The sequence below is a fragment of the Podarcis bocagei genome, assembly GCF_964188305.1.
Source record: "Podarcis bocagei genome assembly, chromosome: 9".
Lineage (NCBI taxonomy): Eukaryota > Metazoa > Chordata > Lepidosauria > Squamata > Lacertidae > Podarcis > Podarcis bocagei.
This window is the reverse complement of record NC_138134.1, coordinates 11,107,206-11,120,543: the sequence shown is the minus strand read 5'-3', so window position 1 is coordinate 11,120,543 and position 13,338 is coordinate 11,107,206. Positions and strand designations below refer to the sequence as shown.

Sequence of the window (13,338 nt, the reverse complement as noted above, 5' to 3'; positions counted from 1 at the left end):
CTATACTCCTATTGATGCAGCCCAGAATTGCATTGGCTTTTTTAGCTGCCGCGTCACATTCAGCAACTTGTAGGTCCAGTTGTGACCGACTCTCGGGTTGCAGCACTCATCCCCCTTTAATGGCCGAGGGAGCCGGTGTACAGCTTCCGGGTCATGTGGCCAGCATGACTAAGCCGCTTCTGGCGAACCAGAGCAGCGCACGGAAACGCCGTTTACCTTTCCACTGGAGTGGTACCTATTTATCTACTTGCACTTTGACATGCTTTTGAACTGCTAGGTTGGCAGGAGCAGGGACCGAGCAATGGGAACTCACCCCGTCGAGGGGATTCGAACCGCCGACCTTCTGATTGGCTAGTCCTAGGCTCTGTGGTTTAACACACAGCGCCATCCGCGTCCTCGCCTCATGAGTTGAATACTACCTAAAATGTTTCACATCTACCACAGCACATTTGCCCATTAAATGTGTGGTGGACTGAGTTCAGGAGATACAACTAGCTGAGCTGTGGCATGCAAAACCCAGCAAAAACAGTTGTTGGCAGATGTGTCCAAAGAGATTTTCTCCCCCCTTGTGTCTCATTGGTAGCTTAGTGTAGGAAACCCTTTTCAGCCAGAGGGATATATTCCCTAGTGAGCAAAACTTTGGGGAGTTGCAGCCCAGGGTTGGTGAGGCCGCAGACCAAAAGTGCAGGAGACCACAGATGTGTTAGGAGCTTGCCCTACACTTGAGTAGGACTCTGGTAGAGACACATGCCCTACTGGCATGTTCTCTCCCTCCTGGTCGATCATTCAGGAGCTTCAAAAGCTTTCTTCTGCCTGAACATCACAGCGACTGATGCCAACAGACATCGGCACACTTAGGGATCCGCAGAGTCTTCCCAGCTTGCGTGACAGACCTCAGCAACTCAGCATTTTGGCTAATCTACTTTATTTACATTAAACACGGAGCACTGCAACATGGCTCTCTCTCTCTCTCTAGCATCAGACATCAAAGAGAAAAAACAAAGGACAATAGTCCCACTTCACAGAACACAGTAACACAAACATCCTGTCTCCGTCACTTCCCACTCCGTGGAGTCAAAACATATACCGTCATGTGACAGACAACAATCCCATGACTGCAGTCATGGTGCAGGAATATTTATGCAGTTAAATATGACCAACTGAAATGGCCTCCTTTAAAAAGAGAGGGAGAAATAGCCCCCAATATTCTACACAAATTGAGGCATACCTGAACCCACAAGCATTCAGCAACTTGTAGGCATGTGAGAGTGATATCTGTGCAGTTCATTTCTATTTTAGTCTTCTGGCTGGGCAAGGCATGACACTGGCGAGCCTATGAGGAAGGAAATATGGCAAGGCCCCAGAACCTAGAGAGGAAGAAGCTATCCTGCAGCGTTGATATCTGCGTGCGTAATAAGAATAGTACTTGGCACATTTAAAGTGTTCAGTGCGCTGCACAGTGCGTTTCCCACAGTAATCCTTATAACAGCTCTGTGTATTAGGTGCTACACAATATGCAGAGATACCATCCGATTCTAACACCTTTTACGAGTAGCTGAATATTTGCAGGTTCTTGAGTTTCATGGAGCTCTAACCTGGGCAGACTGAGCCAGAGTTTAATGGTACCTGTTTGAGGACTGCGGGTGAACTGTTTTGGTCCCAGGTGACTGGAGAAGAGCAAATGCAGTACAGAATAGTGAACAGAGACCCAGGGATATACAGACCTATAAGCCTGACCCTTTTTACTTGATAGAGTGTTAAATTGTGTACTAAAACAATACCGTTCTAAGCACCTGTAGGGGGGGAAAGGGGCAAAAAAATGAAGGACAGGCTGACCTCACAAAAGAGAGAGCTTTGCTAAATATTATTGAGTTGAACTAGAAAGATTTAAAAAGCCCAAGTCTTCATTGAGAGCATTGAGTGACTCCAGTCATTTCTTAATTAAGTATATCAACATGTTTCCACAAGGCATTTTGGATTATCTTAAGTAATTAAAGTCATTCCTTGGTGTGGTAAACAATGGTTGAGTCTTGCTAGGCCTCTGGCATCAACACAAGCTGACTGTGTAATTGGATTGCCTTGGAGACTTGATAGCCAGATGGATTTTGGGAAGGACCAAGCTCTACTAAGGAGGAAGAATGCTGCCCATATCCCTTCTTCTTTGTGGCGATGACAGAGTGCTAGGCCTTTCTGGGGCTGGGCAATGTCCTCAAGGATCTGCTTGGGTTGTTGATGTCACTGTTCCAAGTGACCAGGCTTTTTGCTTCGGTGGCACAGGAGAATGGAGCTGGAATGCTTGGTTTGGTTTTCTTCTTTTTCCAGAGCATCCCCAACTTACAAGAATCATCTCAAGAAGAATAAAAATCAGACTCGGAATGTAAAATTCACTTTCCAAGAACAACAACCAACCGCTAAAAGCCTGGGGGAATAAACCCATTTCAACTTGCCTATAAGATAAGAGTAGTAGATGTTTCTGTGGAGATAATTCTGTAATGGGTTTACCACCACAGAGAAGGCCCTATTTCCACTTACCACCTGTTTATCATTTGAAGCCAAGTTTGGAACAGTCATACATTTCCAACCATTTGCTTCTTTTTAAACAATAAAGATTATTTCCTGATTTTAGCTACCTAGGTTGAGCTGCGGGATTGTGTGGCAGTATGGTCAGAAGACCTGAATGCCACAAAATGACAGGCCATCCCCCTCCTACTTCTCCCCACTACAATTTTTCCATGGACCTTCACAGTTCCACCTTTTCAGCTGAGGAGCTGAAGTGGTATGTGTGTAGCACATAAGTGCTGATGGACTGGCAGCCCGAAGTGCTGCGGTGATGGATAGAGACTGATGAGCCATAGAGTTCCTTACAACTACAGGAGTATCAGAATCTGAAGTGGGCAAAGATATGGTCTCCTCAGGTAGCAGAGTCTGTGTAACAGGACTCCTTGAGCTAAAGTCAAAGATGATTACAGAGAGCAGGTGAGGGTGCAGGTGGCCTGGTATCCTCTTATATGTTGAAACACTTTCTGCCATTGCAACCATCTTACACCCTGTTTTGGTCATTTCCCCTCTAGTTGGTTTGCCCTGCTCTTTTACAAAAAAGAGCCTTCCTTGTTCTTGCACCGTCAGCCCAATTGTGGAATTTCCTTCTTCAGGAGACACAGATAACAAAAATTCTAAGGGGTTTCCACTGCCAAGTGAAAACATTTTTATTCTCCTAACCGTTCGGTGTAAATCAGTGATTTCCGCTTACTCAGTTTTATATTTTCATGTGTTTTAATTATTTGGCCTCAATAAACATGTGGACATGGTAGGTTTGTTGGTACATTTTGTAACACGTTGGAAAGAACCCTGGGATCAGAGTGATCCAAATTGGGTAAATAAAATCGTGAATAGATTTGTTTTGGGAGCATCTTGCTTTCACCTAAGACACCAAGTTTTGCAATCCTACAAGATTGCTTACAATAAAAATCTAAAGGTCTGCTTGTTCTGTAGTGATGGCCTGAGGAGGTCTCTAGGTAAGATTATTTGTCAGCAGAATGACAGTATCCAAAGTAATAGTTTTTTGCTGTAGTCGCCATCCTTGCTTCTGACTACAGTGGTACCTCAGGTTCAGAACTTAATTTTTTCCGGAGGTCCGTACTTAACTTGAAACTGTTCTTAACCTGAAGCACCACTTTAGCTAGTGGGGGCCTCCCGCTGCTGCTGCGCCGCCGGAGCACGATTTCTGTTCTCACCCTGAAGCAAAGTTCTTAACCTGAAGCACTATTTCTGGGTTAGCGGAGTCTGTAACCTGAAACGTATGTAACCTGAAGCGTATGTAACCTGAGGTACCACTGTACAGCCAAACCTAAGGGCCAAGCATTTTACTTTGTAGCTTGCCCCCCAGCGTGTAAGGTTTGGGTCCCCCACCTCTGCAAAAAATAAAATAAAATATGCAAAGCTGGTGCCCCTGCTCCAGATGATGATGATGATGATGATGATGATAAGGGGGAGAGACAGTGGCATAGCATGGGGGGCACAGGGGCGGTTAGACCAGGGGCAACATTGTTAGGGGTGCAAAATTTCAATTCCCAGTGCTGCCTCAATACAGTTGCATGCTTCTGTTGCTGGGCTCCATTGAAAACAGTTTCTCCGTGCAAACCAGGAAATGACCTCTCCAGACAATGAAATGACTCTTCTTTTCTTATCTCGGAGGTTGCAATCTCCTGCGTGACGCAAGTGCCATTAGGCAGTTGAATGTGCATGCATACTCTGCCCGTTTCCCTTTCACCCACCCCCCTTGCGAGGTGCTGGCAATCCACGCTATGCCACTGGGGAGAGGAAGACATTAATCCGCTGTGGTCCTGATTTACACACAAAGAGAGAGAGATCAAGACCACAGTGGGTCTGCAATGAACTTTCATTTTACCATCATGTTTGGCTTGACCCCGAGGCAGCAATTGTTTGCTGCAGAGTGGTATGTGTGTGTTGAGTGTGTTCTCATGCCCACTTCACAGAAGGAGCCTAATCCAGTCTTCCTAATTTTTCTGCTCACTTTGCACATGAAGAAATGTGCTGGGAACATCCTTATTCATAAGTCAGGCCCAGTGTAAGGTGTTGCCCTGATTTGTGTTGCGTGATGAGGATTGATTTTGCAGAGACTGGAAGGGGAATCCACCATGTTTCTTGGCATTATAAAAATGCACTTAATATGCTAATGTTAAGATAGCTGGCAATGAATTTGCCGCCATCAAGTTCTGGACACATTTAAACATCCCTCGTGTGCAAAACACAGTTAATGCATTTATTTAGTAATCAGCATATTATCTCATGTAGTCGGTAAACGTTGAGGCCCAAACTGCTGATAAGATCGTTTGCTTTCAGGTGTTTTTCAATATTGTGCTCAGCGTCAACTATAAATTGAGTTGAGTGACCTTTTGGTTCTGAATCAAATAGACTGCATTTCTGTGGTTTCAATTACATACACATATATATAATAGGGACCACAACAATTGCACCAGTATCTTATCGTTCTGGTTCTGTTAGCGCAGTCAAGAGTCTGATAGCTCATTCTCCTTTTCGTTCTCTGTGTTCAAAATCAAAGCCTTGGTGCCAACGAGGGGGAAGATAGGCAGTTTACACAACTGAAATCTAATCATTTAGCAGCTTGCAAGAACTGTGAATGATTTCTGGTCAAAGGATGTAAAATGTGTTGCTACAGGTTGCTAGCAAGGTAGTGTATTTGTGAGACAAATAAGTCAATTAGTAGCTCCTCCATTTATTAGAAACTTAATTGTCAGCTCAGAATGGAAACTTCTGAACTGCAACAGCTCATTAGAAGCAAGAAAACATGCAACTTTTAGTAGACTTTTGGAAATGTGTTGATGCCAGAAAAGCTTAAATTTATACTGAAACAATGCATCAGCTTGAGAAGTACGGAGGGTATTTTGTGAAAATTTACTTAGGATGTGTTTCAGATCATTTTAGACAAAGACCTTGTTGGCCTTTGGTTATAGCTTGTGGTTTGTCTTTTTGTTGCTTGCATCCAACTGTCTCAAGAGACTATGGAGAGCACCTTCAGGTACGAAGTCAAACCATTGCATTACTGACCACCCTGAGACACAAACCTGGGGCAGTGTATATGGAGGGGCTTCCCAGAGGACAAGACTGATGTGGTCCAAAGGGAAAAAAGCATAGCAATACATTAATAATAATAATAATAATAATAATAATAATAATAATAATAATAATAATTATTTATACCCCGCCCATCTGGCTGAGTTTCCCCAGCTACTCTGGGCGGCTCCCAATCAAGTGTTAAAAACAGTACATTGTTAAATATTAAAAACTTCCCTGAACAGGGCTGCCTTCAGATGTCTTTTAAAGATAAGATAGCTGCTTATTTCCTTCACATCTGAAGGGAGGGCGTTCCACAGGGTGGGCACCACTACCGAGAAGGCCCTCTGTCTGGTTCCCTGTAACCTCACTTCTCGCAATGAGGGAACCACCAGAAGGCCCTCGGCGCTGGACCTCAGTGTCCGGGCTTAACGATGGGGGTGGAGATGCTCCTTCAGGTATACAGGACCGAGGCCGTTTAGGGCTTTAAAGGTCAGCACCAACACTTTGAATTGTGCTCGGAAACATACTGGGAGCCAATGCAGATCTCTCAGGACCGGTGTTATATGGTCCCTGCGGCCACTCCCAGTCACCAGTCTAGCTGCCGCATTCTGGATTAATTGCAGTTTCTGGGTCACCTTCAAAGGTAGCCCCATGTAGAGCACATTGCAGTAGTCCAACGCGCCAACATGGCTGTAGGAGTTACAGCCTAAGGGAGTTACTGGTTTGTCTGAAGGAGGCTAAACTACAGCCCCGGTTTGGATGAATATACTAAGCAGAACTTACAGCTTCTCAGAGCAGCAGCAAAACGATGGGGGAGGAACAAAGTGACTGTGATTTCTGCTCTACGAGCCCAAGCATTTGCGTGTTCACAAAAAGCCATGGTTTGCCTTGTGGAAGGTGATTGCAGCAGGGAGCCTTTTGTATCTGTGGCTGTTTCCATGCTTTTTGGAACCCTGATTATGCAGCGTTCTAAAATGTGAAAGGAGTCTCCATGGAAGCCAACCGTCCCTTCCCGAAGCTGGACTGTAGTGGGAACAGTGGTATGGGCAGAGCTAGCATGAGCTTGTTTCTGCTGCTGCCACCTCACATGCTAATTAACACTTCAAAAGTAATATCTGACTAAGGTTATTGATGCAATGAATTTACAGAGGCACCTTTGTACTTAACTGACCAAGAATGCAGCCATAAGCACTATCTGTAGCATATGCTTCTGAAAGTGATTCCCATATCCATAAGGTATTGTCAGTATTTTGTGATCGTGTCAGAGGAAGATAATTGGGTGATACTGTTCCTTTCTAACCTATTTCTTACATAAACACTCTTTCTCACTGAAATGCTACCTTCGGTTTGAGTTCTGCATAGATCTTGTCACAAAATACTCAGTTTATTTTAGTGTTTTGGGGTCAAATGTTTTGACAATGCCAAAGAACAGTATGGGATTTCTAATTGGGTGGGATTCATGGAAAGAATTTAAGCATAGTGTGGTTGTATAGTATTTTAAAACAATTTTGTTTGGGGGTTTCTTCTGTTACGTAGAAAATGGGAAAGGCAGGTAGCATTGAAAAATGGCCATGAAAATAGAAGGGGAAGTAAACTTTGAGCTGGCCCTGGTTAGAGAATAAACTGAACAGAAAATGCTCCAGGGAACTTGACAAAAAAGAGAGTCCTCTTCATGAACAGGAGCTGTATGTTCTATTTCAAAAAGAATCTTAAGTTCTAAAAAATAAAATTACTTTATCTGGTGCCAGTTTGAGGTTCTTTTTGGTTAATTATTATCCGTGATGATAACTATTAGCTGTAATAATAAGTTTTGCTTCAATGAATAACGTGCCTCGCCTGTGTTTTTCATACTAGACATACTAGACAACACTAGGTGTGAGACTGCCACACGACTTGTGTTGTGAATCAATGTGGGGGGAAACAATACTAATTAATGTGTGTGTTTTTACTGTTGAAAATATGGACAAATTCATTTTGGCAAAAAAACACTGCTTGGAAAGTTGTTGTTGTTTTCTGCTCAAGTATTTAGGAAATCTCTATATGGCACGCTTTCACAGTGCCGTCCAGACTATTTATGGGATCGTTTCAGCGGGGTGCTGAGTGCGGCACTCTCGCTCATTGATCCTCCTGCTCAGCACCTGTCTGGAACTGTTCAGTCCTCATCAGGATGAGGCTACCTCATATAATTGCTGGAATGTCCCATATGGAAGATGAGCCTCATAAGCAGCGATGCTGGAATAGTGAAATTTACAGCTTTTGGCTGCAGCAAAGCTTTCTCCCTGCGCTGTCAACACCACAGCTCACACCACGAGTACAAGGCAGGGAGTCGACACTTTAATGAACGTTACGCGGAGATGGATCTGTTAAAATAATAATTGCAATCACACTTTTTGGTTATGCAAAATGACCTTCTCTGAGTTTCTGTAGACTTCTGCTAGCTGAAATTACGGTCTTTGATGTGCTGTGGGTACTAGCTACAGTAGTACCTCGGGTTAAGAACTTAATTCGTTCCGGAGGTCCGTTCTTAACCTGAAACTGTCCTTAACCTGAGACACCACTTTAGCTAATGGGGCCTCCCGCTGCGTGATTTCTGTTCTCATTCTGAAGCAAAGTTCTTAACCCAAGGTACTATTTCTGGGTTAGCAGAGTCTGTAACCTGAAGCGTCTGTAACCTAAGGTACCACTGTACAGTGGTACCTCGGGTTAAGTACTTAATTCGTTCCAGAGGTCCGTACTTAACCTGAAACTGTTCTTAACCTGAAGCACCACTTTAGCTTAATGGGGCCTCCTGCTGCCGCCGCACCGCCGCAGCCCGATTTCTGTTCTTATCCTGAAACACTATTTCTAGGTTAGCAGAGTATGTAACCTGAAGTGTATGTAACCTGAAGCATATGTAACCCGAGGTACCACTGTACTAGTTTTCGGTGACGTACTCCAGCAGCTGGGATAGTAGCTGGGGAAAAACTGATTTGCTGTTGCAATGGGTTGAGCAAAAGTATTATGATGCACGGGACAAGAACTGATATGGTTTTAAAGACAACCCCTTTTAGCCAGCTGAGCAAGTCTGGCATTCGGCCAGTGCAGCCCCTTAAACCTGGGATAGGCCAGCCCACCTGATGCAGCAGATCCAGCTTCAAAATCCACTTTCCCCACAAATTCCTTGGCACGATCCCTTAGTTTCCAAGCTCCATATTCTACTGTAACCAAGCAACAAATGCATTTTCTCTCCCCGTCTCCCTCTCCTTCCTCTGTTGTCTCCTCTGTGCCTAATAACAGATTGTAAGTTCCTCAAGGCAGAGACTTCTGCACACAGCAAGAAAGCCTTCCACTGGCTAGAATGGGGAAGCTCTCTCTCTCCCCCCCCCACCTAATTGCAAGAATGAAGACACTACGGAATAGATAATAATAATAATGATAATTTATTACTTATACTGGGTCTCCCCAACCACTCCGCCTGGCTCCCAACAGAATATTAAAAACACAATAAAACTTCAGACATTAAAAACTTATGTAACAGGGCTGCCTTCAGATGTCTTCTAAAAGTCAGATACAGTGGTACCTCGGGTTAAGTACTTAATTCGTTCCGGAGGTCTGTTCTTAACCTGAAACTGTTCTTAACCTGAAGTACCACTTTAGCTAATGGGGCCTCCTGCTGCCGCCGTGCCACTGGAACCTGATTTCTGTTCTTATCCTGAAGCAAAGTTCTTAACCTGAAGCACTATTTCTGGGTTAGTGGAGTGTGTAACCTGAAGCGTATGTAACCCGAGGTACCGCTGTAGTTGTTTATTTCCTTGACATCTGGTGGGAGGCTGTTCCACAGGGCAAGGAGGCATGAGCCTGCAGTTCCTCATTCATGCTGATGGCACTATGGCTATTTAACGCCCCTTCCCACTTTTATTTCTATACAGTGGTACCTCGGGTTAAGTACTTAATTCGTTCTGGAGGTCTGTTCTTAACCTGAAACTGTTCTTAACCTGAAGCACCACTTTAGCTTAATGGGGTCTCCCGCTGCCGCCACGCCGCCGGAGCACGATTTCTGTTCTCATCCTGAAGCAAAGTTCTTAACCCGAAGCACTATTTCTGGGTTAGCGGAGTCTGTAACCTGAAGCGTATGTAACCTGAGGTACCACTGTACTAGTAAATACACCCATTTCAAAGACTACCAGTACACTCATTTCTCAAGAGAATGAATGGACCCTGTAAAAGGCTGGCCCTGCAACTTCCTATCGCTCAGGGAGAAGGAGAGCAAAACAAGACCCTTTCTTTCTTACCACCTTTTCTCAGTGCTGCTTTGGCTATGTGAACTAATAAAAATGTTTCCGTATAAAACAGTGTTTTGGAGCCAGCAACATGGCGAAGCTTCGCAAAGGTTATCTCCCGACGTCATTTGTGAACAGACATGTGTTGGCTGGGTAGCGTACCACCGTCCGTGGTGACTTTGATTTATTTGCTCTGTAAATTGGGACTGGAGCAATAATGGAAAGTGACATTAATTGTTTTAACAGAGTCCTCTTTGTCACATCATTTGCTTTCCTCTGAGGGGTGTTTGATTGTTTGAAACTTGTACAAAAAACTAATGGAAATTGCTATGATGAGGGCCAGTGTCCACTCCACATTCCGACTTTGAATTGTCGGGGCGCTTCAGTGTCTGTTCGAAAGTGCAGATGCCAAGCGCTGGAACAGCAAATGCTGGAGCTTCTGGAAGGGTCCGTATTATCAAAGAAAGAATGCTGACCTGGAAAGGATTTTTAAAAAGAAAAAGTTCTGCTTTGGAGGCTGGATCCACTCCAGTTATACATGCTGAAGAGATTCTGCTTGTGGAACGAGTGACATGAAGGACTCCCATAGTTCTTTCGGTTGTAGCTCTTGGCTAGGGTTCTCTCCTTTAGGGGAGATGTATGTATTGGGATGTGGGTGAATCTGTGGGTTAAACCACAGAGCCTAGGGCTTGCCGATCAGAAGGTCGTTGGTTCGAATCCCTGCGGCGGGGTGAGCTCCCATTGCTCTGTCCCAGCTCCTGCCAACCTAGCAGTTCGAAAGCATGTCAAAGTGCAAGTAGATAAATAGGTACTGCTCCGGCGGGAAGGTAAACGGCGTTTCCATGCGCTGCTCTGGTTCGCCAGAAGCGGCTTAGTCATACTGGCCACATGACCCGGAAGCTGTACGCCGGCTCCCTCGGCCAATAAAGCGAGATAAGCGCCGCAACCCCAAAGTCGGTCATGACTGGACCTAATGGTCAGGGGTCCCTTTATCTTTATCTTATGTATTGACCACCCAGGGCTGGCCCACTCATGAGGTAAAGTGAGGTGACTGCTTCTGGCAGCGGGATCCACAGGGGCAGCAGATTCTGATATCGAACTTTCCTCCCGCCTTGTTCCCGATGTCGATCTTTCCCCATCCCCTCTTCCCCAGTGGCGGTGGGTGCCATTTTGTGGTTTGCCTCCGGGGCCAAAATGTCTTGGGCTGGTCCTGTGATCACTATCCCAGATAGAATTAGGCATACAAATCGTTCATAAAGGCTTCTACCTATTTGACTCTTCTAATTCCTTGTTTATGTGCAGAGCCTTTTAAATTCCACAAATGTTTCTGGACGAGGCGGGACTGTTTCATCTGATGGCAGCTTAATGATGTGTGGAAACTTCCCACTGGGTCATTTCATTAGGCTCTTAACAAAACTCTCTCGACTTTCCTTGAAATCCTACATGTTGTCGCTTTTTTTACTTGAGGAGGAACCTCAAGATTTGCTTCATATTTCATATTTATGCTAAATTCTGGTGCCTACTTGAAACCCCCCAAGGGGTTGAGTTTCACTTGCCTTGCATATACAATACAATGCTAGGGTTTGGGACCCTGGCAGAATCCCATAAATGGCCCTTGACCAGAGTGGATACAACTGTGAAGGCCGTGGCAACCATCCCAGCGAAGCCAGAATGGGTCTTAAGGAAGCAAAAATAATAATAATAATAATACAATAATAATAATTTATTATTTATACCCCACCCATCTGGCTGGGCTTCCCCAGCCACTCTGGGCGGCTTCCAAAAAAATATTAAAATACTGTAATACATCAAACATTAAAAGCTTCCCTAAACAGGGCTGCCTTCAGATGTCTTCTAAAAGTCTGGTAGTTGTTGTTCTCTTTGACATCTGGTGGGAGGGCGTTCCACAGGGAGGGCGCCACCATTGAGAAGGCCCTCTGCCTGGTTCCCTGTAACTTGACTTCTCACAGTGAGGGAACCGCCAGAAGGCCCTCTGTGCTGGACCTCAGTGTCCGGGTAGAACGATGGGGGTGGAAACGCTCCTTCAGATATACTGGACTAAGGCCAATATGATTATAAGGCCCATTTAGACATCATGGAAAGTGTGTTGTATAACTGTGTGCTGAATTAGCAGAGTCACATACCACTGACTTCAGGTGTTATGTGCATGTGCTGTAATTACATGCACAGTCCAGTGCGTCTCGCCCCAGCAATGTGTGAACCGGGATGGGGGATGAAGTCTCTTACTTCTTGTTACTTATCAAACTGTGTTAACAATTTAGTCCTGGTTTTCTGATGTAGTCCCCATTGCCTTAAAAGCAAGGAGAGAATGGGGGAAATTCAAGTTTATTGGGTGTATTATTATTATTATTATTATTATTATTATTATTATTATTGCTATTATTGTTAAAATTAAGATTTGTATACCACCCTTCATCAACAGATCTTAGGGTGGTTTATTGAAAGAATGATATAACATCTTCAAAGAAGTATATGTTGTTTTATTTGTTGAACCTTTATTCATCCCTAATAAAGAGCAAAATGTCCAGGGCTGAAGTTTTTATGTGATCAGACCCAACATGCATTGGATTTTAGGTGCGCTTAAATCGATTAAGTGTTGCATCCAGCACATGCCGGTGGGACGCCCATTTATTCTGCACACTTGGGTGATGGAAATAGGGCTGTAAACTCCTTTTTGTCTTGAAATAATAAAACGATCAAACATTATAATTGTATGCATGTGTAATTGTTTCCTGAACTGCTCTGTTGCCAAAAGGGAGATTTAACTGAACAGGAGTTAATTCAGTTAAGATCAATCTAAGCTAATCTCTATGGAGAAAAACCTTTATTTTGAGGTTTACACTGTGATTCAGGTACTACCCCTTTGCCCGTTCCTGGGTGGTATTAAACTACTTAAGTGTGACATCTGTGGAGAATATCTAGTCTGCTTCCCTTTTCTTTCTCTTACTGAGAATTGTATTTGGCTGCCAGCAAAGTCTTTGCATGGGCTCCACAGGGAGTTTTTCCAAGCCCTAAGTCATTAATAATTGCTGCGACAAATCTCTAAAATATAATAAGTGCTTTTATTTTTTCCCCCTGCCTTCCAAATATACGGATGATAATTAGAACGTGTTGCATTGAGAAATGCAAGGATATTAAATATATTTGATTTGACACAAACAAGTCCCCGTTACTGAAATAAGATATCTAGTACAAATTAACGTTGCAGCCACATCTGATTAGGAATTAATCTACTTTTTATAATTGCAGCCTGAATTAGATAAATGCATACAGTAGTTGTATTGAGCACTCAAACTACATAACAGGAAAGGACAACTTCAAAGGCAACCTGCAGAATACATTTATTTTAAAAAAGAAACCAGGAGTTTTCCATTAATAATAAGAGCATTGATTGCTTTTCTTCGAAATGCATATAAATGAGAAGTTTCCCATTTCTGGTAGTGGGAGAAGGCATCTGGAG

At 43.9% G+C, this 13,338-nt stretch overlaps 1 protein-coding gene across 7 annotated transcripts in view; it reads left to right on the top strand.

Annotated features, from left to right (window-relative positions):
- Positions 1-13,338, top strand: part of PPARGC1A (PPARG coactivator 1 alpha) — a 673,798-nt gene that overhangs the window by 609,757 nt on the left and 50,703 nt on the right. The window contains exon 1 of one of the 7 annotated variants that reach the window (XM_081207655.1): positions 6,612-6,834. The exons of the other annotated variants lie outside the window; for them this stretch is intronic. The gene's annotated coding sequence lies outside the window, so the exon portion shown is untranslated. Of the gene's footprint in view, positions 1-6,611; positions 6,835-13,338 lie in introns of those variants that run through there. 7 annotated transcript variants of the gene reach the window in all.